The following is a 27,564-nucleotide window of genomic DNA, read 5'->3' as shown; positions in this document are numbered from 1 at the left end:
TGCCTGGATAGCTCAGTCGGTAGAGCATCAGACTTTTAATCTGAGGGTCCAGGGTTCAAGTCCCTGTTCAGGCGTACCTTTGCTTCTTTTACAAAAAATTAAGCAGGAAATATGAATTGCTCATTCTAATATGTGCTATTTCTGATGGCATCGCAACCTTGGGCAATATGACTCTAAGGTAGTGGAGTCCAGAGTTCTTGGATGCTTTGCCAACATATCAAGCCTGACTGTGCTTCTAAATAGCATGAAATAGCAATCTTTGTACAAAGTTTTAATATTGGGGAGACAGATTGGTCGAAAAAAAGCAGACAGGCGCTGCTGAGATTCGAACTCAGGATCTCCTGCTTACTAGACAGGCACTTTAACCAACTAAGCCACAGCACCTTTTTTGCATCTGGTCTCCTTTCCTTCCTCATGTAATCATTTAGAAGTGAAATCCACTTTTTTAAGGCTGGGCTTCTGTTGCAATATAACTTTTCAAAATGTTTTCCAATTGACTGAAACTCCATTGCACAAAACGAGCATGTCATTAATCGTCGATTTAGAGTGGACTGCATTGCCCAGTGTGTGCATTGAGGAGCACATGTTCGTCTTTACTGGGGAGCAAGTTTGCACTCATTAATGTGGCAAAACATTCAAATCCGTAAGTGGGTGAACATTAAAGTCCTAGATGCTGCAAATCTCTATATCTGGATACGGAATGACTGAAAAAAGTTATGTCTCCAGTGTCAAAATGTGTGTAATGCACTAGTAATTCATTTCCTTTATTGACCAGTGAGGTAGCCATGTATGGAGGTGCTGTAGAGTGAAAATCAAGTTTCAAATGGGCAGTGATCCCTGTGCCTGGATAGCTCAGTCGGTAGAGCATCAGACTTTTAATCTGAGGGTCCAGGGTTCAAGTCCCTGTTCAGGTGTATCTTTGCTTCTTTTACAAAAAATTTAGCAGGAAATATGAATTGCTCATTCTAATATGTGCTATTTCTGATGGCATCGCAACCTTGGGCAATATGACTCTAAGGTAGTGGAGTCCAGAATTCTTGGATGCTTTGCCAACGTTTCAAGCCTGACTGTGCTTCTAAATAGCATGAAATAACAATCTTTGTACAAAGTTTTAATATTGGGGAGACAGATTGGTCGAAAAAAAAGCAGACAGGCGCTGCTGAGATTCGAACTCAGGATCTCCTGTTTACTAGACAGGCGCTTTAACCAACTAAGCCACAGCACCTCTTTTGCATCTGATCTCCTGTCCTTCCTCATGTAATCATTTAGAAGTGAAATCCACTTTTTTTAAGGCTGGGCTTCTGTTGCAATATAACTTTACAAAATGTTTTCCAATTGACTGAAACTCCATTGCACAAAACGAGCATGTCATTAATCGTCGATTTAGAGTGGACTGCATTGCCCAGTGTGTGCATTGAGGAGCACATGTTCGTCTTTACTGGGGAGCAAGTTTGCACTCATGAATGTGGCAAAACATTCAAATCCGTAAGTGGGTGAACATTAAAGTCCTAGATGCTGCAAATCTCTATATCTGGATACGGAATGACTGAAAAAAGTTATGTCTCCAGTGTCAAAATGTGTGTAATGCACTAGTAATTCATTTCCTTTATTGACCAGTGAGGTAGCCATGTATGGAGGTGCTGTAGAGTGAAAATCAAGTTTCAAATGGCAGTGATCCATCTGCCTGGATAGCTCAGTCGGTAGAGCATCAGACTTTTAATCTTAGGGTCCAGGGTTCAAGTCCCTGTTCAGGCGTACCTTTGCTTCTTTTACAAAAAATTAAGCAGGAAATATGAATTGCTCATTCTAATATGTGCTATTTCTGATGGCATCGCAACCTTGGGCAATATGACTCTAAGGTAGTGGAGTCCAGAGTTCTTGGATGCTTTGCCAACATTTCAAGCCTGACTGTGCTTCTAAATAGCATGAAACAGCAATCTTTGTACAAAGTTTTAATATTGGGGAGACAGATTGGTCGAAAAAAAAGCAGACAGGCGCTGCTGAGATTCGAACTCAGGATCTCCTGTTTACTAGACAGGCGCTTTAACCAACTAAGCCACAGCACCTCTTTTGCATCTGATCTCCTTTCCTTCCTCATGTAATCATTTAGAAGTGAAATCCACTTTTTTTAAGGCTGGGCTTCTGTTGCAATATAACTTTACAAAATGTTTTCCAATTGACTGAAACTCCATTGCACAAAACGAGCATGTCATTAATCGTTGATTTAGAGTGGACTGCATTGCCCAGTGTGTGTATTGAGGAGCACATGTTCGCCTTTACTGGGGAGCAAGTTTGCACTCATGAATGTGGCAAAACATTCAAATCCGTAAGTGGGTGAACATTAAAGTCCTAGATGCTGCAAATCTCTATATCTGGATACGGAATGACTGAAAAAAGTTATGTCTCCAGTGTCAAAATGTGTGTAATGCACTAGTAATTCATTTCCTTTATTGACCAGTGAGGTAGCCATGTATGGAGGTGCTGTAGAGTGAAAATCAAGTTTCAAATGGGCAGTGATCCCTGTTCCTGGATAACTCAGTCGGTAGAGCATCAGACTTTTAATCTGAGGGTCCAGGGTTCAAGTCCCTGTTCAGGCGTACCTTTGCTTCTTTTACAAAAAATTAAGCAGGAAATATGAATTGCTCATTCTAATATGTGCTGTTTCTGATGGCATCGCAACCTTGGGCAATATGACTCTAAGGTAGTGGAGTCCAGAGTTCTTGGATGCTTTGCCAACATTTCAAGCCTGACTGTGCTTCTAAATAGCATGAAATGGCAATCTTTGTACAAAGTTTTAATATTGGGGAGACAGATTGGTCGAAAAAAAAGCAGACAGGCGCTGCTGAGATTCAAACTCAGGATCTCCTGTTTACTAGACAGGCGCTTTAACCAACTAAGCCACAGCACCTTTTTTGCATCTGGTCTCCTTTCCTTCCTCATGTAATCAATCAGAAGTGAAATCCACTTTTTTAAGGCTGGGCTTCTGTTGCAATATAACTTTTCAAAATGTTAACCAATTGACTGAAACTCCATTGCACAAAACGAGCATGTCATTAATCGTCGATTTAGAGTGGACTGCATTGCCCAGTGTGTGCATTGAGGAGCACATGTTCGTCTTTACTGGGGAGCAAGTTTGCACTCATGAATGTGGCAAAACATTCAAATCCGTAAGTGGGTGAACATTAAAGTCCTAGATGCTGCAAATCTCTATATCTGGATACGGAATGACTGAAAAAAGTTATGTCTCCAGTGTCAAAATGTGTGTAATGCACTAGTAATTCATTTCCTTTATTGACCAGTGAGGTAGCCATGTATGGATGTGCTGTAGAGTGAAAATCAAATTTCAAATGGCAGTGATCCATCTGCCTGGATAGCTCAGTCGGTAGGGCATCAGACTTTTAATCTGAGGGTCCAGGGTTCAAGTCCCTGTTCAGGCGTACCTTTGCTTCTTTTACAAAAAATTAAGCAGGAAATATGAATTGCTCATTCTAATATGTGCTATTTCTGATGGCATCGCAACCTTGGGCAATATGAATCTAAGGTAGTGGAGTCCAGAGTTCTTGGATGCTTTGCCAACATATCAAGCCTGACTGTGCTTCTAAATAGTATGAAATAGCAATCTTTGTACAAAGTTTTAATATTGGGGAGACAGATTGGTCGAAAAAAAGCAGACAGGCGCTGCTGAAATTCGAACTCAGGATCTCCTGTTTACTAGACAGGCGCTTTAACCAACTAAGCCACAGCACCTTTTTTGCATCTGGTCTCCTTTCCTTCCTCATGTAATCATTTAGAAGTGAAATCCACTTTTTTAAGGCTGGGCTTCTGTTGCAATATAACTTTTCAAAATGTTTTCCAATTGACTGAAACTCCATTGCACAAAACGAGCATGTCATTAATCGTCGATTTAGAGTGGACTGCATTGCCCAGTGTGTGCATTGAGGAGCACATGTTCGTCTTTACTGGGGAGCAAGTTTGCACTCATGAATGTGGCAAAACATTCAAATCCGTAAGTGGGTGAACATTAAAGTCCTAGATGCTGCAAATCTCTATATCTGGATACGGAATGACTGAAAAAAGTTATGTCTCCAGTGTCAAAATGTGTGTAATGCACTAGTAATTCATTTCCTTTATTGACCAGTGAGGTAGCCATGTATGGAGGTGCTGTAGAGTGAAAATCAAGTTTCAAATGGGCAGTGATCCCTGTGCCTGGATAGCTCAGTCGGTAGAGCATCAGACTTTTAATCTGAGGGTCCAGGGTTCAAGTCCCTGTTCAGGCGTATCTTTGCTTCTTTTACAAAAAATTTAGCAGGAAATATGAATTGCTCATTCTAATATGTGCTATTTCTGATGGCATCGCAACCTTGGGCAATATGACTCTAAGGTAGTGGAGTCCAGAATTCTTGGATGCTTTGCCAACGTTTCAAGCCTGACTGTGCTTCTAAATAGCATGAAGTAACAATCTTTGTACAAAGTTTTAATATTGGGGAGACAGATTGGTCGAAAAAAAAGCAGACAGGCGCTGCTGAGATTCGAACTCAGGATCTCCTGTTTACTAGACAGGCGCTTTAACCAACTAAGCCACAGCACCTCTTTTGCATCTGATCTCCTGTCCTTCCTCATGTAATCATTTAGAAGTGAAATCCACTTTTTTTAAGGCTGGGCTTCTGTTGCAATATAACTTTACAAAATGTTTTCCAATTGACTGAAACTCCATTGCACAAAACGAGCATGTCATTAATCGTCGATTTAGAGTGGACTGCATTGCCCAGTGTGTGCATTGAGGAGCACATGTTCGTCTTTACTGGGGAGCAAGTTTGCACTCATGAATGTGGCAAAACATTCAAATCCGTAAGTGGGTGAACATTAAAGTCCTAGATGCTGCAAATCTCTATATCTGGATACGGAATGACTGAAAAAAGTTATGTCTCCAGTGTCAAAATGTGTGTAATGCACTAGTAATTCATTTCCTTCATTGACCAGTGAGGTAGCCATGTATGGAGGTGCTGTAGAGTGAAAATCAAGTTTCAAATGGCAGTGATTCATCTGCCTGGATAGCTCAGTCGGTAGAGCATCAGACTTTTAATCTGAGGGTCCAGGGTTCAAGTCCCTGTTCAGGCGTACCTTTGCTTCTTTTACAAAAAATTAAGCAGGAAATATGAATTGCTCATTCTAATATGTGCTATTTCTGATGGCATCGCAACCTTGGGCAATATGACTCTAAGGTAGTGGAGTCCAGAGTTCTTGGATGCTTTGCCAACATATCAAGCCTGACTGTGCTTCTAAATAGCATGAAATAGCAATCTTTGTACAAAGTTTTAATATTGGGGAGACAGATTGGTCGAAAAAAAGCAGACAGGCGCTGCTGAGATTCGAACTCAGGATCTCCTGCTTACTAGACAGGCACTTTAACCAACTAAGCCACAGCACCTTTTTTGCATCTGGTCTCCTTTCCTTCCTCATGTAATCATTTAGAAGTGAAATCCACTTTTTTAAGGCTGGGCTTCTGTTGCAATATAACTTTTCAAAATGTTTTCCAATTGACTGAAACTCCATTGCACAAAACGAGCATGTCATTAATCGTCGATTTAGAGTGGACTGCATTGCCCAGTGTGTGCATTGAGGAGCACATGTTCGTCTTTACTGGGGAGCAAGTTTGCACTCATTAATGTGGCAAAACATTCAAATCCGTAAGTGGGTGAACATTAAAGTCCTAGATGCTGCAAATCTCTATATCTGGATACGGAATGACTGAAAAAAGTTATGTCTCCAGTGTCAAAATGTGTGTAATGCACTAGTAATTCATTTCCTTTATTGACCAGTGAGGTAGCCATGTATGGAGGTGCTGTAGAGTGAAAATCAAGTTTCAAATGGGCAGTGATCCCTGTGCCTGGATAGCTCAGTCGGTAGAGCATCAGACTTTTAATCTGAGGGTCCAGGGTTCAAGTCCCTGTTCAGGCGTATCTTTGCTTCTTTTACAAAAAATTTAGCAGGAAATATGAATTGCTCATTCTAATATGTGCTATTTCTGATGGCATCGCAACCTTGGGCAATATGACTCTAAGGTAGTGGAGTCCAGAATTCTTGGATGCTTTGCCAACGTTTCAAGCCTGACTGTGCTTCTAAATAGCATGAAATAACAATCTTTGTACAAAGTTTTAATATTGGGGAGACAGATTGGTCGAAAAAAAAGCAGACAGGCGCTGCTGAGATTCGAACTCAGGATCTCCTGTTTACTAGACAGGCGCTTTAACCAACTAAGCCACAGCACCTCTTTTGCATCTGATCTCCTGTCCTTCCTCATGTAATCATTTAGAAGTGAAATCCACTTTTTTTAAGGCTGGGCTTCTGTTGCAATATAACTTTACAAAATGTTTTCCAATTGACTGAAACTCCATTGCACAAAACGAGCATGTCATTAATCGTCGATTTAGAGTGGACTGCATTGCCCAGTGTGTGCATTGAGGAGCACATGTTCGTCTTTACTGGGGAGCAAGTTTGCACTCATGAATGTGGCAAAACATTCAAATCCGTAAGTGGGTGAACATTAAAGTCCTAGATGCTGCAAATCTCTATATCTGGATACGGAATGACTGAAAAAAGTTATGTCTCCAGTGTCAAAATGTGTGTAATGCACTAGTAATTCATTTCCTTTATTGACCAGTGAGGTAGCCATGTATGGAGGTGCTGTAGAGTGAAAATCAAGTTTCAAATGGCAGTGATCCATCTGCCTGGATAGCTCAGTCGGTAGAGCATCAGACTTTTAATCTTAGGGTCCAGGGTTCAAGTCCCTGTTCAGGCGTACCTTTGCTTCTTTTACAAAAAATTAAGCAGGAAATATGAATTGCTCATTCTAATATGTGCTATTTCTGATGGCATCGCAACCTTGGGCAATATGACTCTAAGGTAGTGGAGTCCAGAGTTCTTGGATGCTTTGCCAACATATCAAGCCTGACTGTGCTTCTAAATAGCATGAAATAGCAATCTTTGTACAAAGTTTTAATATTGGGGAGACAGATTGGTCGAAAAAAAGCAAACAGGCGCTGCTGAGATTCGAACTCAGGATCTCCTGTTTACTAGACAGGCGCTTTAACCAACTAAGCCACAGCACCTTTTTTGCATCTGGTCTCCTTTCCTTCCTCATGTAATCATTTAGAAGTGAAATCCACTTTTTTAAGGCTGGGCTTCTGTTGCAATATAACTTTTCAAAATGTTTTCCAATTGACTGAAACTCCATTGCACAAAACGAGCATGTCATTAATCGTCGATTTAGAGTGGACTGCATTGCCCAGTGTGTGCATTGAGGAGCACATGTTCGTCTTTACTGGGGAGCAAGTTTGCACTCATTAATGTGGCAAAACATTCAAATCCGTAAGTGGGTGAACATTAAAGTCCTAGATGCTGCAAATCTCTATATCTGGATACGGAATGACTGAAAAAAGTTATGTCTCCAGTGTCAAAATGTGTGTAATGCACTAGTAATTCATTTCCTTTATTGACCAGTGAGGTAGCCATGTATGGAGGTGATGTAGAGTGAAAATCAAGTTTCAAATGGGCAGTGATCCCTGTGCCTGGATAGCTCAGTCGGTAGAGCATCAGACTTTTAATCTGAGGGTCCAGGGTTCAAGTCCCTGTTCAGGTGTATCTTTGCTTCTTTTACAAAAAATTTAGCAGGAAATATGAATTGCTCATTCTAATATGTGCTATTTCTGATGGCATCGCAACCTTGGGCAATATGATTCTAAGGTAGTGGAGTCCAGAGTTCTTGGATGCTTTGCCAACATTTCAAGCCTGACTGTGCTTCTAAATAGCATGAAATAGCAATCTTTGTACAAAGTTTTAATATTGGGGAGACAGATTGGTCGAAAAAAAAGCAGACAGGCGCTGCTGAGATTCGAACTCAGGATCTCCTGTTTACTAGACAGGCGCTTTAACCAACTAAGCCACAGCACCTTTTTTGCATCTGGTCTCCTTTCCTTCCTCATGTAATCATTTAGAAGTGAAATCCACTTTTTTAAGGCTGGGCTTCTGTTGCAATATAACTTTTCAAAATGTTTTCCAATTGACTGAAACTCCATTGCACAAAACGAGCATGTCATTAATCGTCGATTTAGAGTGGACTGCATTGCCCAGTGTGTGCATTGAGGAGCACATGTTCGTCTTTACTGGGGAGCAAGTTTGCACTCATGAATGTGGCAAAACATTCAAATCCGTAAGTGGGTGAACATTAAAGTCCTAGATGCTGCAAATCTCTATATCTGGATACGGAATGACTGAAAAAAGTTATGTCTCCAGTGTCAAAATGTGTGTAATGCACTAGTAATTAATTTCCTTTATTGACCAGTGAGGTAGCCATGTATGGAGGTGCTGTAGAGTGAAAATCAAGTTTCAAATGGGCAGTGATCCCTGTGCCTGGATAGCTCAGTCGGTAGAGCATCAGACTTTTAATCTGAGGGTCCAGGGTTCAAGTCCCTGTTCAGGCGTATCTTTGCTTCTTTTACAAAAAATTTAGCAGGAAATATGAATTGCTCATTCTAATATGTGCTATTTCTGATGGCATCGCAACCTTGGGCAATATGACTCTAAGGTAGTGGAGTCCAGAATTCTTGGATGCTTTGCCAACATTTCAAGCCTGACTGTGCTTCTAAATAGCATGAAATAACAATCTTTGTACAAAGTTTTAATATTGGGGAGACAGATTGGTCGAAAAAAAAGCAGACAGGCGCTGCTGAGATTCGAACTCAGGATCTCCAGTTTACTAGACAGGCGCTTTAACCAACTAAGCCACAGCACCTCTTTTGCATCTGATCTCCTTTCCTTCCTCATGTAATCATTTAGAAGTGAAATCCACTTTTTTTAAGGCTGGGCTTCTGTTGCAATATAACTTTACAAAATGTTTTCCAATTGACTGAAACTCCATTGCACAAAACGAGCATGTCATTAATCGTTGATTTAGAGTGGACTGCATTGCCCAGTGTGTGTATTGAGGAGCACATGTTCGCCTTTACTGGGAAGCAATTTTGCACTCATGAATGTGGCAAAACATTCAAATCCGTAAGTGGGTGAACATTAAAGTCCTAGATGCTGCAAATCTCTATATCTGGATACGGAATGACTGAAAAAAGTTATGTCTCCAGTGTCAAAATGTGTGTAATGCACTAATAATTCATTTCCTTTATTGACCAGTGAGGTAGCCATGTATGGAGGTGCTGTAGAGTGAAAATCAAGTTTCAAATGGGCAGTGATCCCTGTGCCTGGATAGCTCAGTCGGTAGAGCATCAGACTTTTAATCTGAGGGTCCAGGGTTCAAGTCCCTGTTCAGGCGTACCTTTGCTTCTTTTACAAAAAATTAAGCAGGAAATATGAATTGCTCATTCTAATATGTGCTGTTTCTGATGGCATCGCAACCTTGGGCAATATGACTCTAAGGTAGTGGAGTCCAGAGTTCTTGGATGCTTTGCCAACATTTCAAGCCTGACTGTGCTTCTAAATAGCATGAAATAGCAATCTTTGTACAAAGTTTTAATATTGGGGAGACAGATTGGTCGAAAAAAAAGCAGACAGGCGCTGCTGAGATTCAAACTCAGGATCTCCTGTTTACTAGACAGGCGCTTTAACCAACTAAGCCACAGCACCTTTTTTGCATCTGGTCTCCTTTCCTTCCTCATGTAATCAATCAGAAGTGAAATCCACTTTTTTAAGGCTGGGCTACTGTTGCAATATAACTTTTCAAAATGTTTTCCAATTGACTGAAACTCCATTGCACAAAACGAGCATGTCATTAATCGTCGATTTAGAGTGGACTGCATTGCCCAGTGTGTGCATTGAGGAGCACATGTTCGTCTTTACTGGGGAGCAAGTTTGCACTCATGAATGTGGCAAAACATTCAAATCCGTAAGTGGGTGAACATTAAAGTCCTAGATGCTGCAAATCTCTATATCTGGATACGGAATGACTGGAAAAAGTTATGTCTCCAGTGTCAAAATGTGTGTAATGCACTAGTAATTCATTTCCTTTATTGACCAGTGAGGTAGCCATGTATGGAGGTGCTGTAGAGTGAAAATCAAGTTTCAAATGGGCAGTGATCCTTGTGCCTGGATAGCTCAGTCGGTAGAGCATCAGACTTTTAATCTGAGGGTCCAGGGTTCAAGTCCCTGTTCAGGCGTACCTTTGCTTCTTTTACAAAAAATTTAGCAGGAAATATGAATTGCTCATTCTAATATGTGCTATTTCTGATGGCATCGCAACCTTGGGCAATATGACTCTAAGGTAGTGGAGTCCAGAATTCTTGGATGCTTTGCCAACATTTCAAGCCTGACTGTGCTTCTAAATAGCATGAAATAACAATCTTTGTACAAAGTTTTAATATTGGGGAGACAGATTGGTCGAAAAAAAAGCAGACAGGCGCTGCTGAGGTTCGAACTCAGGATCTCCAGTTTACTAGACAGGCGCTTTAACCAACTAAGCCACAGCACCTCTTTTGCATCTGATCTCCTGTCCTTCCTCATGTAATCATTTAGAAGTGAAATCCACTTTTTTTAAGGCTGGGCTTCTGTTGCAATATAACTTTACAAAATGTTTTCCAATTGACTGAAACTCCATTGCACAAAACGAGCATGTCATTAATCGTCGATTTAGAGTGGACTGCATTGCCCAGTGTGTGCATTGAAGAGCACATGTTCGTCTTTACTGGGGAGCAAGTTTGCACTCATGAATGTGGCAAAACATTCAAATCCGTAAGTGGGTGAACATTAAAGTCCTAGATGCTGCAAATCTCTATATCTGGATACGGAATGACTGAAAAAAGTTATGTCTCCAGTGTCAAAATGTGTGTAATGCACTAGTAATTCATTTCCTTTATTGACCAGTGAGGTAGCCATGTATGGAGGTGCTGTAGAGTGAAAATCAAGTTTCAAATGGGCAGTGATCCTTGTGCCTGGATAGCTCAGTCGGTAGAGCATCAGACTTTTAATCTGAGGGTCCAGGGTTCAAGTCCCTGTTCAGGCGTACCTTTGCTTCTTTTACAAAAAATTAAGCAGGAAATATGAATTGCTCATTCTAATATGTGCTATTTCTGATGGCATCGCAACCTTGGGCAATATGACTCTAAGGTAGTGGAGTCCAGAGTTCTTGGATGCTTTGCCAACATTTCAAGCCTGACTGTGCTTCTAAATAGCATGAAATAGCAATCTTTGTACAAAGTTTTAATATTGGGGAGACAGATTGGTCGAAAAAAAAGCAGACAGGCGCTGCTGAGATTCGAACTCAGGATCTCCTGTTTACTAGACAGGCGCTTTAACCAACTGAGCCACAGCACCTTTTTTGCATCTGGTCTCCTTTCCTTCCTCATGTAATCAATCAGAAGTGAAATCCACTTTTTTAAGGCTGGGCTTCTGTTGCAATATAACTTTTCAAAATGTTTTCCAATTGACTGAAACTCCATTGCACAAAACGAGCATGTCATTAATCGTTGATTTAGAGTGGACTGCATTGCCCAGTGTGTGCATTGAGGAGCACATGTTCGTCTTTACTGGGGAGCAAGTTTGCACTCATGAATGTGGCAAAACATTCAAATCCGTAAGTAGGTGAACATTAAAGTCCTAGATGCTGCAAATCTCTATATCTGGATACGGAATGACTGAAAAAAGTTATGTCTCCAGTGTCAAAATGTGTGTAATGCACTAGTAATTCATTTCCTTTATTGACCAGTGAGGTAGCCATGTGTGGAGGTGCTGTAGAGTGAAAATCAAGTTTCAAATTGGCAGTGATCCCTGTGCCTGGATAGCTCAGTCGGTAGAGCATCAGACTTTTAATCTGAGGGTCCAGGGTTCAAGTCCCTGTTCAGGCATACCTTTGCTTCTTTTACAAAAAATTAAGCAGGAAATATGAATTGCTCATTCTAATATGTGCTATTTCTGATGGCATCGCAACCTTGGGCAATATGACTCTAAGGTAGTGGAGTCCAGAGTTCTTGGATGCTTTGCCAACATTTCAAGCATGACTGTGCTTCTAAATAGCATGAAACAGCAATCTTTGTACAAAGTTTTAATATTGGGGATACAGATTGGTCGAAAAAAAAGCAGACAGGCGCTGCTGAGATTCGAACTCAGGATCTCCTGTTTACTAGACAGGCGCTTTAACCAACTAAGCGACAGCACCTTTTTTGCATCTGGTCTCCTTTCCTTCCTCATGTAATCATTTAGAAGTGAAATCCACTTTTTTAAGGCTGGGCTTCTGTTGCAATATAACTTTTCAAAATGTTTTCCAATTGACTGAAACTCAATTGCACAAAACGAGCATGTCATTAATCGTCGATTTAGAGTGGACTGCATTGCCCAGTGTGTGCATTGAGGAGCACATGTTCGTCTTTACTGGGGAGCAAGTTTGCACTCATGAATGTGGCAAAACATTCAAATCCGTAAGTGGGTGAACATTAAAGTCCTAGATGCTGCAAATCTCTATATCTGGATACGGAATGACTGAAAAAAGTTATGTCTCCAGTGTCAAAATGTGTGTAATGCACTAGTAATTCATTTCCTTTATTGACCAGTGAGGTAGCCATGTATGGAGGTGCTGTAGAGTGAAAATCAAGTTTCAAATGGGCAGTGATCCCTGTGCCTGGATAGCTCAGTCGGTAGAGCATCAGACTTTTAATCTGAGGGTCCAGGGTTCAAGTCCCTGTTCAGGCGTATCTTTGCTTCTTTTACAAAAAATTTAGCAGGAAATATGAATTGCTCATTCTAATATGTGCTATTTCTGATGGCATCGCAACCTTGGGCAATATGACTCTAAGGTAGTGGAGTCCAGAGTTCTTGGATGCTTTGCCAACATTTCAAGCCTGACTGTGCTTCTAAATAGCATGAAACAGCAATCTTTGTACAAAGTTTTAATATTGGGGAGACAGATTGGTCGAAAAAAAAGCAGACAGGCGCTGCTGAGATTCGAACTCAGGATCTCCTGTTTACTAGACAGGCGCTTTAACCAACTAAGCCACAGCACCTCTTTTGCATCTGATCTCCTTTCCTTCCTCATGTAATCATTTAGAAGTGAAATCCACTTTTTTTAAGGCTGGGCTTCTGTTGCAATATAACTTTACAAAATGTTTTCCAATTGACTGAAACTCCATTGCACAAAACGAGCATGTCATTAATCGTTGATTTAGAGTGGACTGCATTGCCCAGTGTGTGTATTGAGGAGCACATGTTCGCCTTTACTGGGGAGCAAGTTTGCACTCATGAATGTGGCAAAACATTCAAATCCGTAAGTGGGTGAACATTAAAGTCCTAGATGCTGCAAATCTCTATATCTGGATACGGAATGACTGAAAAAAGTTATGTCTCCAGTGTCAAAATGTGTGTAATGCACTAGTAATTCATTTCCTTTATTGACCAGTGAGGTAGCCATGTATGGAGGTGCTGTAGAGTGAAAATCAAGTTTCAAATGGGCAGTGATCCCTGTTCCTGGATAACTCAGTCGGTAGAGCATCAGACTTTTAATCTGAGGGTCCAGGGTTCAAGTCCCTGTTCAGGCGTACCTTTGCTTCTTTTACAAAAAATTAAGCAGGAAATATGAATTGCTCATTCTAATATGTGCTGTTTCTGATGGCATCGCAACCTTGGGCAATATGACTCTAAGGTAGTGGAGTCCAGAGTTCTTGGATGCTTTGCCAACATTTCAAGCCTGACTGTGCTTCTAAATAGCATGAAATAGCAATCTTTGTACAAAGTTTTAATATTGGGGAGACAGATTGGTCGAAAAAAAAGCAGACAGGCGCTGCTGAGATTCAAACTCAGGATCTCCTGTTTACTAGACAGGCGCTTTAACCAACTAAGCCACAGCACCTTTTTTGCATCTGGTCTCCTTTCCTTCCTCATGTAATCAATCAGAAGTGAAATCCACTTTTTTAAGGCTGGGCTTCTGTTGCAATATAACTTTTCAAAATGTTAACCAATTGACTGAAACTCCATTGCACAAAACGAGCATGTCATTAATCGTCGATTTAGAGTGGACTGCATTGCCCAGTGTGTGCATTGAGGAGCACATGTTCGTCTTTACTGGGGAGCAAGTTTGCACTCATGAATGTGGCAAAACATTCAAATCCGTAAGTGGGTGAACATTAAAGTCCTAGATGCTGCAAATCTCTATATCTGGATACGGAATGACTGAAAAAGTTATGTCTCCAGTGTCAAAATGTGTGTAATGCACTAGTAATTCATTTCCTTTATTGACCAGTGAGGTAGCCATGTATGGAGGTGCTGTAGAGTGAAAATCAAGTTTCAAATGGGCAGTGATCCCTGTGCCTGGATAGCTCAGTCGGTAGAGCATCAGACTTTTAATCTGAGGGTCCAGGGTTCAAGTCCCTGTTCAGGCGTACCTTTGCTTCTTTTACAAAAAATTAAGCAGGAAATATGAATTGCTCATTCTAATATGTGCTATTTCTGATGGCATCGCAACCTTGGGCAATATGACTCTAAGGTAGTGGAGTCCAGAGTTCTTGGATGCTTTGCCAACATTTCAAGCCTCACTGTGCTTCTAAATAGCATGAAATAGCAATCTTTGTACATAGTTTTAATATTGGGGAGACAGATTGGTCGAAAAAAAAGCAGACAGGCGCTGCTGAGATTCGAACTCAGGATCTCCTGTTTACTAGACAGGCGCTTTAACCAACTAAGCCACAGCACCCTTTTTGCATCTGGTCTCCTTTCCTTCCTCATGTAATCATTTAGAAGTGAAATCCACTTTTTTAAGGCTGGGCTTCTGTTGCAATATAACTTTTCAAAATGTTTTCCAATTGACTGAAACTCCATTGCACAAAACGAGCATGTCATTAATCGTCGATTTAGAGTGGACTGCATTGCCCAGTGTGTGCATTGAGGAGCACATGTTCGTCTTTACTGGGGAGCAAGTTTGCACTCATGAATGTGGCAAAACATTCAAATCCGTAAGTGGGTGAACATTAAAGTCCTAGATGCTGCAAATCTCTATATCTGGATACGGAATGACTGAAAAAAGTTATGTCTCCAGTGTCAAAATGAGTGTAATGCACTAGTAATTCATTTCCTTTATTGACCAGTGAGGTAGCCATGTATGGAGGTGCTGTAGAGTGAAAATCAAGTTTCAAATGGGCAGTGATCCCTGTGCCTGGATAGCTCAGTCGGTAGAGCATCAGACTTTTAATCTGAGGGTCCAGGGTTCAAGTCCCTGTTCAGGCGTATCTTTGCTTCTTTTACAAAAAATTTAGCAGGAAATATGAATTGCTCATTCTAATATGTGCTATTTCTGATGGCATCGCAACCTTGGGCAATATGACTCTAAGGTAGTGGAGTCCAGAGTTCTTGGATGCTTTGCCAACATTTCAAGCCTGACTGTGCTTCTAAATAGCATGAAACAGCAATCTTTGTACAAAGTTTTAATATTGGGGAGACAGATTGGTCGAAAAAAAAGCAGACAGGCGCTGCTGAGATTCGAACTCAGGATCTCCTGTTTACTAGACAGGCGCTTTAACCAACTAAGCCACAGCACCTCTTTTGCATCTGATCTCCTTTCCTTCCTCATGTAATCATTTAGAAGTGAAATCCACTTTTTTTAAGGCTGGGCTTCTGTTGCAATATAACTTTACAAAATGTTTTCCAATTGACTGAAACTCCATTGCACAAAACGAGCATGTCATTAATCGTTGATTTAGAGTGGACTGCATTGCCCAGTGTGTGTATTGAGGAGCACATGTTCGCCTTTACTGGGGAGCAAGTTTGCACTCATGAATGTGGCAAAACATTCAAATCCGTAAGTGGGTGAACATTAAAGTCCTAGATGCTGCAAATCTCTATATCTGGATACGGAATGACTGAAAAAAGTTATGTCTCCAGTGTCAAAATGTGTGTAATGCACTAGTAATTCATTTCCTTTATTGACCAGTGAGGTAGCCATGTATGGAGGTGCTGTAGAGTGAAAATCAAGTTTCAAATGGGCAGTGATCCCTGTTCCTGGATAACTCAGTCGGTAGAGCATCAGACTTTTAATCTGAGGGTCCAGGGTTCAAGTCCCTGTTCAGGCGTACCTTTGCTTCTTTTACAAAAAATTAAGCAGGAAATATGAATTGCTCATTCTAATATGTGCTGTTTCTGATGGCATCGCAACCTTGGGCAATATGACTCTAAGGTAGTGGAGTCCAGAGTTCTTGGATGCTTTGCCAACATTTCAAGCCTGACTGTGCTTCTAAATAGCATGAAATGGCAATCTTTGTACAAAGTTTTAATATTGGGGAGACAGATTGGTCGAAAAAAAAGCAGACAGGCGCTGCTGAGATTCAAACTCAGGATCTCCTGTTTACTAGACAGGCGCTTTAACCAACTAAGCCACAGCACCTTTTTTGCATCTGGTCTCCTTTCCTTCCTCATGTAATCAATCAGAAGTGAAATCCACTTTTTTAAGGCTGGGCTTCTGTTGCAATATAACTTTTCAAAATGTTAACCAATTGACTGAAACTCCATTGCACAAAACGAGCATGTCATTAATCGTCGATTTAGAGTGGACTGCATTGCCCAGTGTGTGCATTGAGGAGCACATGTTCGTCTTTACTGGGGAGCAAGTTTGCACTCATGAATGTGGCAAAACATTCAAATCCGTAAGTGGGTGAACATTAAAGTCCTAGATGCTGCAAATCTCTATATCTGGATACGGAATGACTGAAAAAAGTTATGTCTCCAGTGTCAAAATGTGTGTAATGCACTAGTAATTCATTTCCTTTATTGACCAGTGAGGTAGCCATGTATGGATGTGCTGTAGAGTGAAAATCAAATTTCAAATGGCAGTGATCCATCTGCCTGGATAGCTCAGTCGGTAGGGCATCAGACTTTTAATCTGAGGGTCCAGGGTTCAAGTCCCTGTTCAGGCGTACCTTTGCTTCTTTTACAAAAAATTAAGCAGGAAATATGAATTGCTCATTCTAATATGTGCTATTTCTGATGGCATCGCAACCTTGGGCAATATGAATCTAAGGTAGTGGAGTCCAGAGTTCTTGGATGCTTTGCCAACATATCAAGCCTGACTGTGCTTCTAAATAGTATGAAATAGCAATCTTTGTACAAAGTTTTAATATTGGGGAGACAGATTGGTCGAAAAAAAGCAGACAGGCGCTGCTGAAATTCGAACTCAGGATCTCCTGTTTACTAGACAGGCGCTTTAACCAACTAAGCCACAGCACCTTTTTTGCATCTGGTCTCCTTTCCTTCCTCATGTAATCATTTAGAAGTGAAATCCACTTTTTTAAGGCTGGGCTTCTGTTGCAATATAACTTTTCAAAATGTTTTCCAATTGACTGAAACTCCATTGCACAAAACGAGCATGTCATTAATCGTCGATTTAGAGTGGACTGCATTGCCCAGTGTGTGCATTGAGGAGCACATGTTCGTCTTTACTGGGGAGCAAGTTTGCACTCATGAATGTGGCAAAACATTCAAATCCGTAAGTGGGTGAACATTAAAGTCCTAGATGCTGCAAATCTCTATATCTGGATACGGAATGACTGAAAAAAGTTATGTCTCCAGTGTCAAAATGTGTGTAATGCACTAGTAATTCATTTCCTTTATTGACCAGTGAGGTAGCCATGTATGGAGGTGCTGTAGAGTGAAAATCAAGTTTCAAATGGGCAGTGATCCCTGTGCCTGGATAGCTCAGTCGGTAGAGCATCAGACTTTTAATCTGAGGGTCCAGGGTTCAAGTCCCTGTTCAGGCGTATCTTTGCTTCTTTTACAAAAAATTTAGCAGGAAATATGAATTGCTCATTCTAATATGTGCTATTTCTGATGGCATCGCAACCTTGGGCAATATGACTCTAAGGTAGTGGAGTCCAGAATTCTTGGATGCTTTGCCAACGTTTCAAGCCTGACTGTGCTTCTAAATAGCATGAAGTAACAATCTTTGTACAAAGTTTTAATATTGGGGAGACAGATTGGTCGAAAAAAAAGCAGACAGGCGCTGCTGAGATTCGAACTCAGGATCTCCTGTTTACTAGACAGGCGCTTTAACCAACTAAGCCACAGCACCTCTTTTGCATCTGATCTCCTGTCCTTCCTCATGTAATCATTTAGAAGTGAAATCCACTTTTTTTAAGGCTGGGCTTCTGTTGCAATATAACTTTACAAAATGTTTTCCAATTGACTGAAACTCCATTGCACAAAACGAGCATGTCATTAATCGTCGATTTAGAGTGGACTGCATTGCCCAGTGTGTGCATTGAGGAGCACATGTTCGTCTTTACTGGGGAGCAAGTTTGCACTCATGAATGTGGCAAAACATTCAAATCCGTAAGTGGGTGAACATTAAAGTCCTAGATGCTGCAAATCTCTATATCTGGATACGGAATGACTGAAAAAAGTTATGTCTCCAGTGTCAAAATGTGTGTAATGCACTAGTAATTCATTTCCTTCATTGACCAGTGAGGTAGCCATGTATGGAGGTGCTGTAGAGTGAAAATCAAGTTTCAAATGGCAGTGATTCATCTGCCTGGATAGCTCAGTCGGTAGAGCATCAGACTTTTAATCTGAGGGTCCAGGGTTCAAGTCCCTGTTCAGGCGTACCTTTGCTTCTTTTACAAAAAATTAAGCAGGAAATATGAATTGCTCATTCTAATATGTGCTATTTCTGATGGCATCGCAACCTTGGGCAATATGACTCTAAGGTAGTGGAGTCCAGAGTTCTTGGATGCTTTGCCAACATATCAAGCCTGACTGTGCTTCTAAATAGCATGAAATAGCAATCTTTGTACAAAGTTTTAATATTGGGGAGACAGATTGGTCGAAAAAAAGCAGACAGGCGCTGCTGAGATTCGAACTCAGGATCTCCTGCTTACTAGACAGGCACTTTAACCAACTAAGCCACAGCACCTTTTTTGCATCTGGTCTCCTTTCCTTCCTCATGTAATCATTTAGAAGTGAAATCCACTTTTTTAAGGCTGGGCTTCTGTTGCAATATAACTTTTCAAAATGTTTTCCAATTGACTGAAACTCCATTGCACAAAACGAGCATGTCATTAATCGTCGATTTAGAGTGGACTGCATTGCCCAGTGTGTGCATTGAGGAGCACATGTTCGTCTTTACTGGGGAGCAAGTTTGCACTCATTAATGTGGCAAAACATTCAAATCCGTAAGTGGGTGAACATTAAAGTCCTAGATGCTGCAAATCTCTATATCTGGATACGGAATGACTGAAAAAAGTTATGTCTCCAGTGTCAAAATGTGTGTAATGCACTAGTAATTCATTTCCTTTATTGACCAGTGAGGTAGCCATGTATGGAGGTGCTGTAGAGTGAAAATCAAGTTTCAAATGGGCAGTGATCCCTGTGCCTGGATAGCTCAGTCGGTAGAGCATCAGACTTTTAATCTGAGGGTCCAGGGTTCAAGTCCCTGTTCAGGCGTATCTTTGCTTCTTTTACAAAAAATTTAGCAGGAAATATGAATTGCTCATTCTAATATGTGCTATTTCTGATGGCATCGCAACCTTGGGCAATATGACTCTAAGGTAGTGGAGTCCAGAATTCTTGGATGCTTTGCCAACGTTTCAAGCCTGACTGTGCTTCTAAATAGCATGAAATAACAATCTTTGTACAAAGTTTTAATATTGGGGAGACAGATTGGTCGAAAAAAAAGCAGACAGGCGCTGCTGAGATTCGAACTCAGGATCTCCTGTTTACTAGACAGGCGCTTTAACCAACTAAGCCACAGCACCTCTTTTGCATCTGATCTCCTGTCCTTCCTCATGTAATCATTTAGAAGTGAAATCCACTTTTTTTAAGGCTGGGCTTCTGTTGCAATATAACTTTACAAAATGTTTTCCAATTGACTGAAACTCCATTGCACAAAACGAGCATGTCATTAATCGTCGATTTAGAGTGGACTGCATTGCCCAGTGTGTGCATTGAGGAGCACATGTTCGTCTTTACTGGGGAGCAAGTTTGCACTCATGAATGTGGCAAAACATTCAAATCCGTAAGTGGGTGAACATTAAAGTCCTAGATGCTGCAAATCTCTATATCTGGATACGGAATGACTGAAAAAAGTTATGTCTCCAGTGTCAAAATGTGTGTAATGCACTAGTAATTCATTTCCTTTATTGACCAGTGAGGTAGCCATGTATGGAGGTGCTGTAGAGTGAAAATCAAGTTTCAAATGGGCAGTGATCCCTGTGCCTGGATAGCTCAGTCGGTAGAGCATCAGACTTTTAATCTGAGGGTCCAGGGTTCAAGTCCCTGTTCAGGCGTATCTTTGCTTCTTTTACAAAAAATTTAGCAGGAAATATGAATTGCTCATTCTAATATGTGCTATTTCTGATGGCATCGCAACCTTGGGCAATATGACTCTAAGGTAGTGGAGTCCAGAATTCTTGGATGCTTTGCCAACCTTTCAAGCCTGACTGTGCTTCTAAATAGCATGAAGTAACAATCTTTGTACAAAGTTTTAATATTGGGGAGACAGATTGGTCGAAAAAAAAGCAGACAGGCGCTGCTGAGATTCGAACTCAGGATCTCCTGTTTACTAGACAGGCGCTTTAACCAACTAAGCCACAGCACCTCTTTTGCATCTGATCTCCTGTCCTTCCTCATGTAATCATTTAGAAGTGAAATCCACTTTTTTTAAGGCTGGGCTTCTGTTGCAATATAACTTTACAAAATGTTTTCCAATTGACTGAAACTCCATTGCACAAAACGAGCATGTCATTAATCGTCGATTTAGAGTGGACTGCATTGCCCAGTGTGTGCATTGAGGAGCACATGTTCGTCTTTACTGGGGAGCAAGTTTGCACTCATGAATGTGGCAAAACATTCAAATCCGTAAGTGGGTGAACATTAAAGTCCTAGATGCTGCAAATCTCTATATCTGGATACGGAATGACTGAAAAAAGTTATGTCTCCAGTGTCAAAATGTGTGTAATGCACTAGTAATTCATTTCCTTTATTGACCAGTGAGGTAGCCATGTATGGAGGTGCTGTAGAGTGAAAATCAAGTTTCAAATGGCAGTGATCCATCTGCCTGGATAGCTCAGTCGGTAGAGCATCAGACTTTTAATCTGAGGGTCCAGGGTTCAAGTCCCTGTTCAGGCGTACCTTTGCTTCTTTTACAAAAAATTAAGCAGGAAATATGAATTGCTCATTCTAATATGTGCTATTTCTGATGGCATCGCAACCTTGGGCAATATGACTCTAAGGTAGTGGAGTCCAGAGTTCTTGGATGCTTTGCCAACATATCAAGCCTGACTGTGCTTCTAAATAGCATGAAATAGCAATCTTTGTACAAAGTTTTAATATTGGGGAGACAGATTGGTCGAAAAAAAGCAGACAGGCGCTGCTGAGATTCGAACTCAGGATCTCCTGTTTACTAGACAGGCGCTTTAACCAACTAAGCCACAGCACCTTTTTTGCATCTGGTCTCCTTTCCTTCCTCATGTAATCATTTAGAAGTGAAATCCACTTTTTTAAGGCTGGGCTTCTGTTGCAATATAACTTTTCAAAATGTTTTCCAATTGACTGAAACTCCATTGCACAAAACGAGCATGTCATTAATCGTCGATTTAGAGTGGACTGCATTGCCCAGTGTGTGCATTGAGGAGCACATGTTCGTCTTTACTGGGGAGCAAGTTTGCACTCATTAATGTGGCAAAACATTCAAATCCGTAAGTGGGTGAACATTAAAGTCCTAGATGCTGCAAATCTCTATATCTGGATACGGAATGACTGAAAAAAGTTATGTCTCCAGTGTCAAAATGTGTGTAATGCACTAGTAATTCATTTCCTTTATTGACCAGTGAGGTAGCCATGTATGGAGGTGATGTAGAGTGAAAATCAAGTTTCAAATGGGCAGTGATCCCTGTGCCTGGATAGCTCAGTCGGTAGAGCATCAGACTTTTAATCTGAGGGTCCAGGGTTCAAGTCCCTGTTCAGGTGTATCTTTGCTTCTTTTACAAAAAATTTAGCAGGAAATATGAATTGCTCATTCTAATATGTGCTATTTCTGATGGCATCGCAACCTTGGGCAATATGATTCTAAGGTAGTGGAGTCCAGAGTTCTTGGATGCTTTGCCAACATTTCAAGCCTGATTGTGCTTCTAAATAGCATGAAATAGCAATCTTTGTACAAAGTTTTAATATTGGGGAGACAGATTGGTCGAAAAAAAAGCAGACAGGCGCTGCTGAGATTCGAACTCAGGATCTCCTGTTTACTAGACAGGCGCTTTAACCAACTAAGCCACAGCACCTTTTTTGCATCTGGTCTCCTTTCCTTCCTCATGTAATCATTTAGAAGTGAAATCCACTTTTTTAAGGCTGGGCTTCTGTTGCAATATAACTTTTCAAAATGTTTTCCAATTGACTGAAACTCCATTGCACAAAACGAGCATGTCATTAATCGTCGATTTAGAGTGGACTGCATTGCCCAGTGTGTGCATTGAGGAGCACATGTTCGTCTTTACTGGGGAGCAAGTTTGCACTCATGAATGTGGCAAAACATTCAAATCCGTAAGTGGGTGAACATTAAAGTCCTAGATGCTGCAAATCTCTATATCTGGATACGGAATGACTGAAAAAAGTTATGTCTCCAGTGTCAAAATGTGTGTAATGCACTAGTAATTAATTTCCTTTATTGACCAGTGAGGTAGCCATGTATGGAGGTGCTGTAGAGTGAAAATCAAGTTTCAAATGGGCAGTGATCCCTGTGCCTGGATAGCTCAGTCGGTAGAGCATCAGACTTTTAATCTGAGGGTCCAGGGTTCAAGTCCCTGTTCAGGCGTATCTTTGCTTCTTTTACAAAAAATTTAGCAGGAAATATGAATTGCTCATTCTAATATGTGCTATTTCTGATGGCATCGCAACCTTGGGCAATATGACTCTAAGGTAGTGGAGTCCAGAATTCTTGGATGCTTTGCCAACATTTCAAGCCTGACTGTGCTTCTAAATAGCATGAAATAGCAATCTTTGTACAAAGTTTTAATATTGGGGAGACAGATTGGTCGAAAAAAAGCAGACAGGCGCTGCTGAGATTCGAACTCAGGATCTCCTGCTTACTAGACAGGCACTTTAACCAACTAAGCCACAGCACCTTTTTTGCATCTGGTCTCCTTTCCTTCCTCATGTAATCATTTAGAAGTGAAATCCACTTTTTTAAGGCTGGGCTTCTGTTGCAATATAACTTTTCAAAATGTTTTCCAATTGACTGAAACTCCATTGCACAAAACGAGCATGTCATTAATCGTCGATTTAGAGTGGACTGCATTGCCCAGTGTGTGCATTGAGGAGCACATGTTCGTCTTTACTGGGGAGCAAGTTTGCACTCATTAATGTGGCAAAACATTCAAATCCGTAAGTGGGTGAACATTAAAGTCCTAGATGCTGCAAATCTCTATATCTGGATACGGAATGACTGAAAAAAGTTATGTCTCCAGTGTCAAAATGTGTGTAATGCACTAGTAATTCATTTCCTTTATTGACCAGTGAGGTAGCCATGTATGGAGGTGCTGTAGAGTGAAAATCAAGTTTCAAATGGGCAGTGATCCCTGTGCCTGGATAGCTCAGTCGGTAGAGCATCAGACTTTTAATCTGAGGGTCCAGGGTTCAAGTCCCTGTTCAGGCGTATCTTTGCTTCTTTTACAAAAAATTTAGCAGGAAATATGAATTGCTCATTCTAATATGTGCTATTTCTGATGGCATCGCAACCTTGGGCAATATGACTCTAAGGTAGTGGAGTCCAGAATTCTTGGATGCTTTGCCAACGTTTCAAGCCTGACTGTGCTTCTAAATAGCATGAAATAACAATCTTTGTACAAAGTTTTAATATTGGGGAGACAGATTGGTCGAAAAAAAAGCAGACAGGCGCTGCTGAGATTCGAACTCAGGATCTCCTGTTTACTAGACAGGCGCTTTAACCAACTAAGCCACAGCACCTCTTTTGCATCTGATCTCCTGTCCTTCCTCATGTAATCATTTAGAAGTGAAATCCACTTTTTTTAAGGCTGGGCTTCTGTTGCAATATAACTTTACAAAATGTTTTCCAATTGACTGAAACTCCATTGCACAAAACGAGCATGTCATTAATCGTCGATTTAGAGTGGACTGCATTGCCCAGTGTGTGCATTGAGGAGCACATGTTCGTCTTTACTGGGGAGCAAGTTTGCACTCATGAATGTGGCAAAACATTCAAATCCGTAAGTGGGTGAACATTAAAGTCCTAGATGCTGCAAATCTCTATATCTGGATACGGAATGACTGAAAAAAGTTATGTCTCCAGTGTCAAAATGTGTGTAATGCACTAGTAATTCATTTCCTTTATTGACCAGTGAGGTAGCCATGTATGGAGGTGCTGTAGAGTGAAAATCAAGTTTCAAATGGCAGTGATCCATCTGCCTGGATAGCTCAGTCGGTAGAGCATCAGACTTTTAATCTGAGGGTCCAGGGTTCAAGTCCCTGTTCAGGCGTACCTTTGCTTCTTTTACAAAAAATTAAGCAGGAAATATGAATTGCTCATTCTAATATGTGCTATTTCTGATGGCATCGCAACCTTGGGCAATATGACTCTAAGGTAGTGGAGTCCAGAGTTCTTGGATGCTTTGCCAACATATCAAGCCTGACTGTGCTTCTAAATAGCATGAAATAGCAATCTTTGTACAAAGTTTTAATATTGGGGAGACAGATTGGTCGAAAAAAAGCAGACAGGCGCTGCTGAGATTCGAACTCAGGATCTCCTGTTTACTAGACAGGCGCTTTAACCAACTAAGCCACAGCACCTTTTTTGCATCTGGTCTCCTTTCCTTCCTCATGTAATCATTTAGAAGTGAAATCCACTTTTTTAAGGCTGGGCTTCTGTTGCAATATAACTTTTCAAAATGTTTTCCAATTGACTGAAACTCCATTGCACAAAACGAGCATGTCATTAATCGTCGATTTAGAGTGGACTGCATTGCCCAGTGTGTGCATTGAGGAGCACATGTTCGTCTTTACTGGGGAGCAAGTTTGCACTCATTAATGTGGCAAAACATTCAAATCCGTAAGTGGGTGAACATTAAAGTCCTAGATGCTGCAAATCTCTATATCTGGATACGGAATGACTGAAAAAAGTTATGTCTCCAGTGTCAAAATGTGTGTAATGCACTAGTAATTCATTTCCTTTATTGACCAGTGAGGTAGCCATGTATGGAGGTGATGTAGAGTGAAAATCAAGTTTCAAATGGGCAGTGATCCCTGTGCCTGGATAGCTCAGTCGGTAGAGCATCAGACTTTTAATCTGAGGGTCCAGGGTTCAAGTCCCTGTTCAGGTGTATCTTTGCTTCTTTTACAAAAAATTTAGCAGGAAATATGAATTGCTCATTCTAATATGTGCTATTTCTGATGGCATCGCAACCTTGGGCAATATGATTCTAAGGTAGTGGAGTCCAGAGTTCTTGGATGCTTTGCCAACATTTCAAGCCTGATTGTGCTTCTAAATAGCATGAAATAGCAATCTTTGTACAAAGTTTTAATATTGGGGAGACAGATTGGTCGAAAAAAAAGCAGACAGGCGCTGCTGAGATTCGAACTCAGGATCTCCTGTTTACTAGACAGGCGCTTTAACCAACTAAGCCACAGCACCTTTTTTGCATCTGGTCTCCTTTCCTTCCTCATGTAATCATTTAGAAGTGAAATCCACTTTTTTAAGGCTGGGCTTCTGTTGCAATATAACTTTTCAAAATGTTTTCCAATTGACTGAAACTCCATTGCACAAAACGAGCATGTCATTAATCGTCGATTTAGAGTGGACTGCATTGCCCAGTGTGTGCATTGAGGAGCACATGTTCGTCTTTACTGGGGAGCAAGTTTGCACTCATGAATGTGGCAAAACATTCAAATCCGTAAGTGGGTGAACATTAAAGTCCTAGATGCTGCAAATCTCTATATCTGGATACGGAATGACTGAAAAAAGTTATGTCTCCAGTGTCAAAATGTGTGTAATGCACTAGTAATTAATTTCCTTTATTGACCAGTGAGGTAGCCATGTATGGAGGTGCTGTAGAGTGAAAATCAAGTTTCAAATGGGCAGTGATCCCTGTGCCTGGATAGCTCAGTCGGTAGAGCATCAGACTTTTAATCTGAGGGTCCAGGGTTCAAGTCCCTGTTCAGGCGTATCTTTGCTTCTTTTACAAAAAATTTAGCAGGAAATATGAATTGCTCATTCTAATATGTGCTATTTCTGATGGCATCGCAACCTTGGGCAATATGACTCTAAGGTAGTGGAGTCCAGAATTCTTGGATGCTTTGCCAACATTTCAAGCCTGACTGTGCTTCTAAATAGCATGAAATAACAATCTTTGTACAAAGTTTTAATATTGGGGAGACAGATTGGTCGAAAAAAAAGCAGACAGGCGCTGCTGAGATTCGAACTCAGGATCTCCTGTTTACTAGACAGGCGCTTTAACCAACTAAGCCACAGCACCTCTTTTGCATCTGATCTCCTTTCCTTCCTCATGTAATCATTTAGAAGTGAAATCCACTTTTTTTAAGGCTGGGCTTCTGTTGCAATATAACTTTACAAAATGTTTTCCAATTGACTGAAACTCCATTGCACAAAACGAGCATGTCATTAATCGTTGATTTAGAGTGGACTGCATTGCCCAGTGTGTGTATTGAGGAGCACATGTTCGCCTTTACTGGGAAGCAATTTTGCACTCATGAATGTGGCAAAACATTCAAATCCGTAAGTGGGTGAACATTAAAGTCCTAGATGCTGCAAATCTCTATATCTGGATACGGAATGACTGAAAAAAGTTATGTCTCCAGTGTCAAAATGTGTGTAATGCACTAGTAATTCATTTCCTTTATTGACCAGTGAGGTAGCCATGTATGGAGGTGCTGTAGAGTGAAAATCAAGTTTCAAATGGGCAGTGATCCCTGTGCCTGGATAGCTCAGTCGGTAGAGCATCAGACTTTTAATCTGAGGGTCCAGGGTTCAAATCCCTGTTCAGGCGTACCTTTGCTTCTTTTACAAAAAATTAAGCAGGAAATATGAATTGCTCATTCTAATATGTGCTGTTTCTGATGGCATCGCAACCTTGGGCAATATGACTCTAAGGTAGTGGAGTCCAGAGTTCTTGGATGCTTTGCCAACATTTCAAGCCTGACTGTGCTTCTAAATAGCATGAAATAGCAATCTTTGTACAAAGTTTTAATATTGGGGAGACAGATTGGTCGAAAAAAAAGCAGACAGGCGCTGCTGAGATTCAAACTCAGGATCTCCTGTTTACTAGACAGGCGCTTTAACCAACTAAGCCACAGCACCTTTTTTGCATCTGGTCTCCTTTCCTTCCTCATGTAATCAATCAGAAGTGAAATCCACTTTTTTAAGGCTGGGCTACTGTTGCAATATAACTTTACAAAATGTTTTCCAATTGACTGAAACTCCATTGCACAAAACGAGCATGTCATTAATCGTCGATTTAGAGTGGACTGCATTGCCCAGTGTGTGCATTGAAGAGCACATGTTCGTCTTTACTGGGGAGCAAGTTTGCACTCATGAATGTGGCAAAACATTCAAATCCGTAAGTGGGTGAA

The 27,564-nt window shown here is 40.9% G+C and overlaps 20 non-coding genes across 20 annotated transcripts; 2 read left to right on the top strand and 18 right to left on the bottom strand.

Annotated features, from left to right (window-relative positions):
• Positions 1–1,151: 1,151 nt before the first annotated feature.
• TRNAT-AGU (transfer RNA threonine (anticodon AGU)) lies at positions 1,152–1,225 on the bottom strand. Its single transcript has one exon. It is a non-coding gene; the product is annotated as a tRNA-Thr (tRNA).
• Positions 1,226–1,992: 767 nt separating this feature from the next.
• TRNAT-AGU (transfer RNA threonine (anticodon AGU)) lies at positions 1,993–2,066 on the bottom strand. Its single transcript has one exon. It is a non-coding gene; the product is annotated as a tRNA-Thr (tRNA).
• A 2,448-nt stretch (positions 2,067–4,514) lies between these two features.
• Positions 4,515–4,588, bottom strand: TRNAT-AGU (transfer RNA threonine (anticodon AGU)). Its single transcript has one exon. It is a non-coding gene; the product is annotated as a tRNA-Thr (tRNA).
• Positions 4,589–6,195: 1,607 nt separating this feature from the next.
• On the bottom strand, positions 6,196–6,269 carry TRNAT-AGU (transfer RNA threonine (anticodon AGU)). Its single transcript has one exon. It is a non-coding gene; the product is annotated as a tRNA-Thr (tRNA).
• Positions 6,270–7,035: 766 nt separating this feature from the next.
• Positions 7,036–7,109, bottom strand: TRNAT-AGU (transfer RNA threonine (anticodon AGU)). Its single transcript has one exon. It is a non-coding gene; the product is annotated as a tRNA-Thr (tRNA).
• A 767-nt stretch (positions 7,110–7,876) lies between these two features.
• TRNAT-AGU (transfer RNA threonine (anticodon AGU)) lies at positions 7,877–7,950 on the bottom strand. Its single transcript has one exon. It is a non-coding gene; the product is annotated as a tRNA-Thr (tRNA).
• Positions 7,951–11,773: 3,823 nt separating this feature from the next.
• TRNAK-UUU (transfer RNA lysine (anticodon UUU)) lies at positions 11,774–11,846 on the top strand. Its single transcript has one exon. It is a non-coding gene; the product is annotated as a tRNA-Lys (tRNA).
• Positions 11,847–12,924: 1,078 nt separating this feature from the next.
• TRNAT-AGU (transfer RNA threonine (anticodon AGU)) lies at positions 12,925–12,998 on the bottom strand. Its single transcript has one exon. It is a non-coding gene; the product is annotated as a tRNA-Thr (tRNA).
• Positions 12,999–14,606: 1,608 nt separating this feature from the next.
• TRNAT-AGU (transfer RNA threonine (anticodon AGU)) lies at positions 14,607–14,680 on the bottom strand. Its single transcript has one exon. It is a non-coding gene; the product is annotated as a tRNA-Thr (tRNA).
• Positions 14,681–15,447: 767 nt separating this feature from the next.
• Positions 15,448–15,521, bottom strand: TRNAT-AGU (transfer RNA threonine (anticodon AGU)). The gene has a single exon. It is a non-coding gene; the product is annotated as a tRNA-Thr (tRNA).
• Positions 15,522–17,969: 2,448 nt separating this feature from the next.
• On the bottom strand, positions 17,970–18,043 carry TRNAT-AGU (transfer RNA threonine (anticodon AGU)). Its single transcript has one exon. It is a non-coding gene; the product is annotated as a tRNA-Thr (tRNA).
• A 1,607-nt stretch (positions 18,044–19,650) lies between these two features.
• On the bottom strand, positions 19,651–19,724 carry TRNAT-AGU (transfer RNA threonine (anticodon AGU)). The gene has a single exon. It is a non-coding gene; the product is annotated as a tRNA-Thr (tRNA).
• Positions 19,725–20,492: 768 nt separating this feature from the next.
• Positions 20,493–20,566, bottom strand: TRNAT-AGU (transfer RNA threonine (anticodon AGU)). Its single transcript has one exon. It is a non-coding gene; the product is annotated as a tRNA-Thr (tRNA).
• A 766-nt stretch (positions 20,567–21,332) lies between these two features.
• Positions 21,333–21,406, bottom strand: TRNAT-AGU (transfer RNA threonine (anticodon AGU)). Its single transcript has one exon. It is a non-coding gene; the product is annotated as a tRNA-Thr (tRNA).
• Positions 21,407–22,173: 767 nt separating this feature from the next.
• TRNAT-AGU (transfer RNA threonine (anticodon AGU)) lies at positions 22,174–22,247 on the bottom strand. Its single transcript has one exon. It is a non-coding gene; the product is annotated as a tRNA-Thr (tRNA).
• A 1,607-nt stretch (positions 22,248–23,854) lies between these two features.
• On the bottom strand, positions 23,855–23,928 carry TRNAT-AGU (transfer RNA threonine (anticodon AGU)). Its single transcript has one exon. It is a non-coding gene; the product is annotated as a tRNA-Thr (tRNA).
• Positions 23,929–24,694: 766 nt separating this feature from the next.
• Positions 24,695–24,768, bottom strand: TRNAT-AGU (transfer RNA threonine (anticodon AGU)). Its single transcript has one exon. It is a non-coding gene; the product is annotated as a tRNA-Thr (tRNA).
• A 767-nt stretch (positions 24,769–25,535) lies between these two features.
• TRNAT-AGU (transfer RNA threonine (anticodon AGU)) lies at positions 25,536–25,609 on the bottom strand. Its single transcript has one exon. It is a non-coding gene; the product is annotated as a tRNA-Thr (tRNA).
• A 767-nt stretch (positions 25,610–26,376) lies between these two features.
• TRNAT-AGU (transfer RNA threonine (anticodon AGU)) lies at positions 26,377–26,450 on the bottom strand. The gene has a single exon. It is a non-coding gene; the product is annotated as a tRNA-Thr (tRNA).
• A 458-nt stretch (positions 26,451–26,908) lies between these two features.
• Positions 26,909–26,981, top strand: TRNAK-UUU (transfer RNA lysine (anticodon UUU)). The gene has a single exon. It is a non-coding gene; the product is annotated as a tRNA-Lys (tRNA).
• The last annotated feature ends 583 nt before the right edge of the window (positions 26,982–27,564 follow it).

Source organism: Ambystoma mexicanum, unplaced genomic scaffold, assembly GCF_040938575.1.
Source record: "Ambystoma mexicanum isolate Mex_15411 unplaced genomic scaffold, UKY_AmexF1_1 Mex_scaf1, whole genome shotgun sequence".
In the NCBI taxonomy this organism is placed as follows: Eukaryota; Metazoa; Chordata; class Amphibia; order Caudata; family Ambystomatidae; genus Ambystoma; species Ambystoma mexicanum.
Note: the sequence above shows the minus strand (reverse complement) of the source record. Positions and strands in the feature narration are given on the sequence as shown.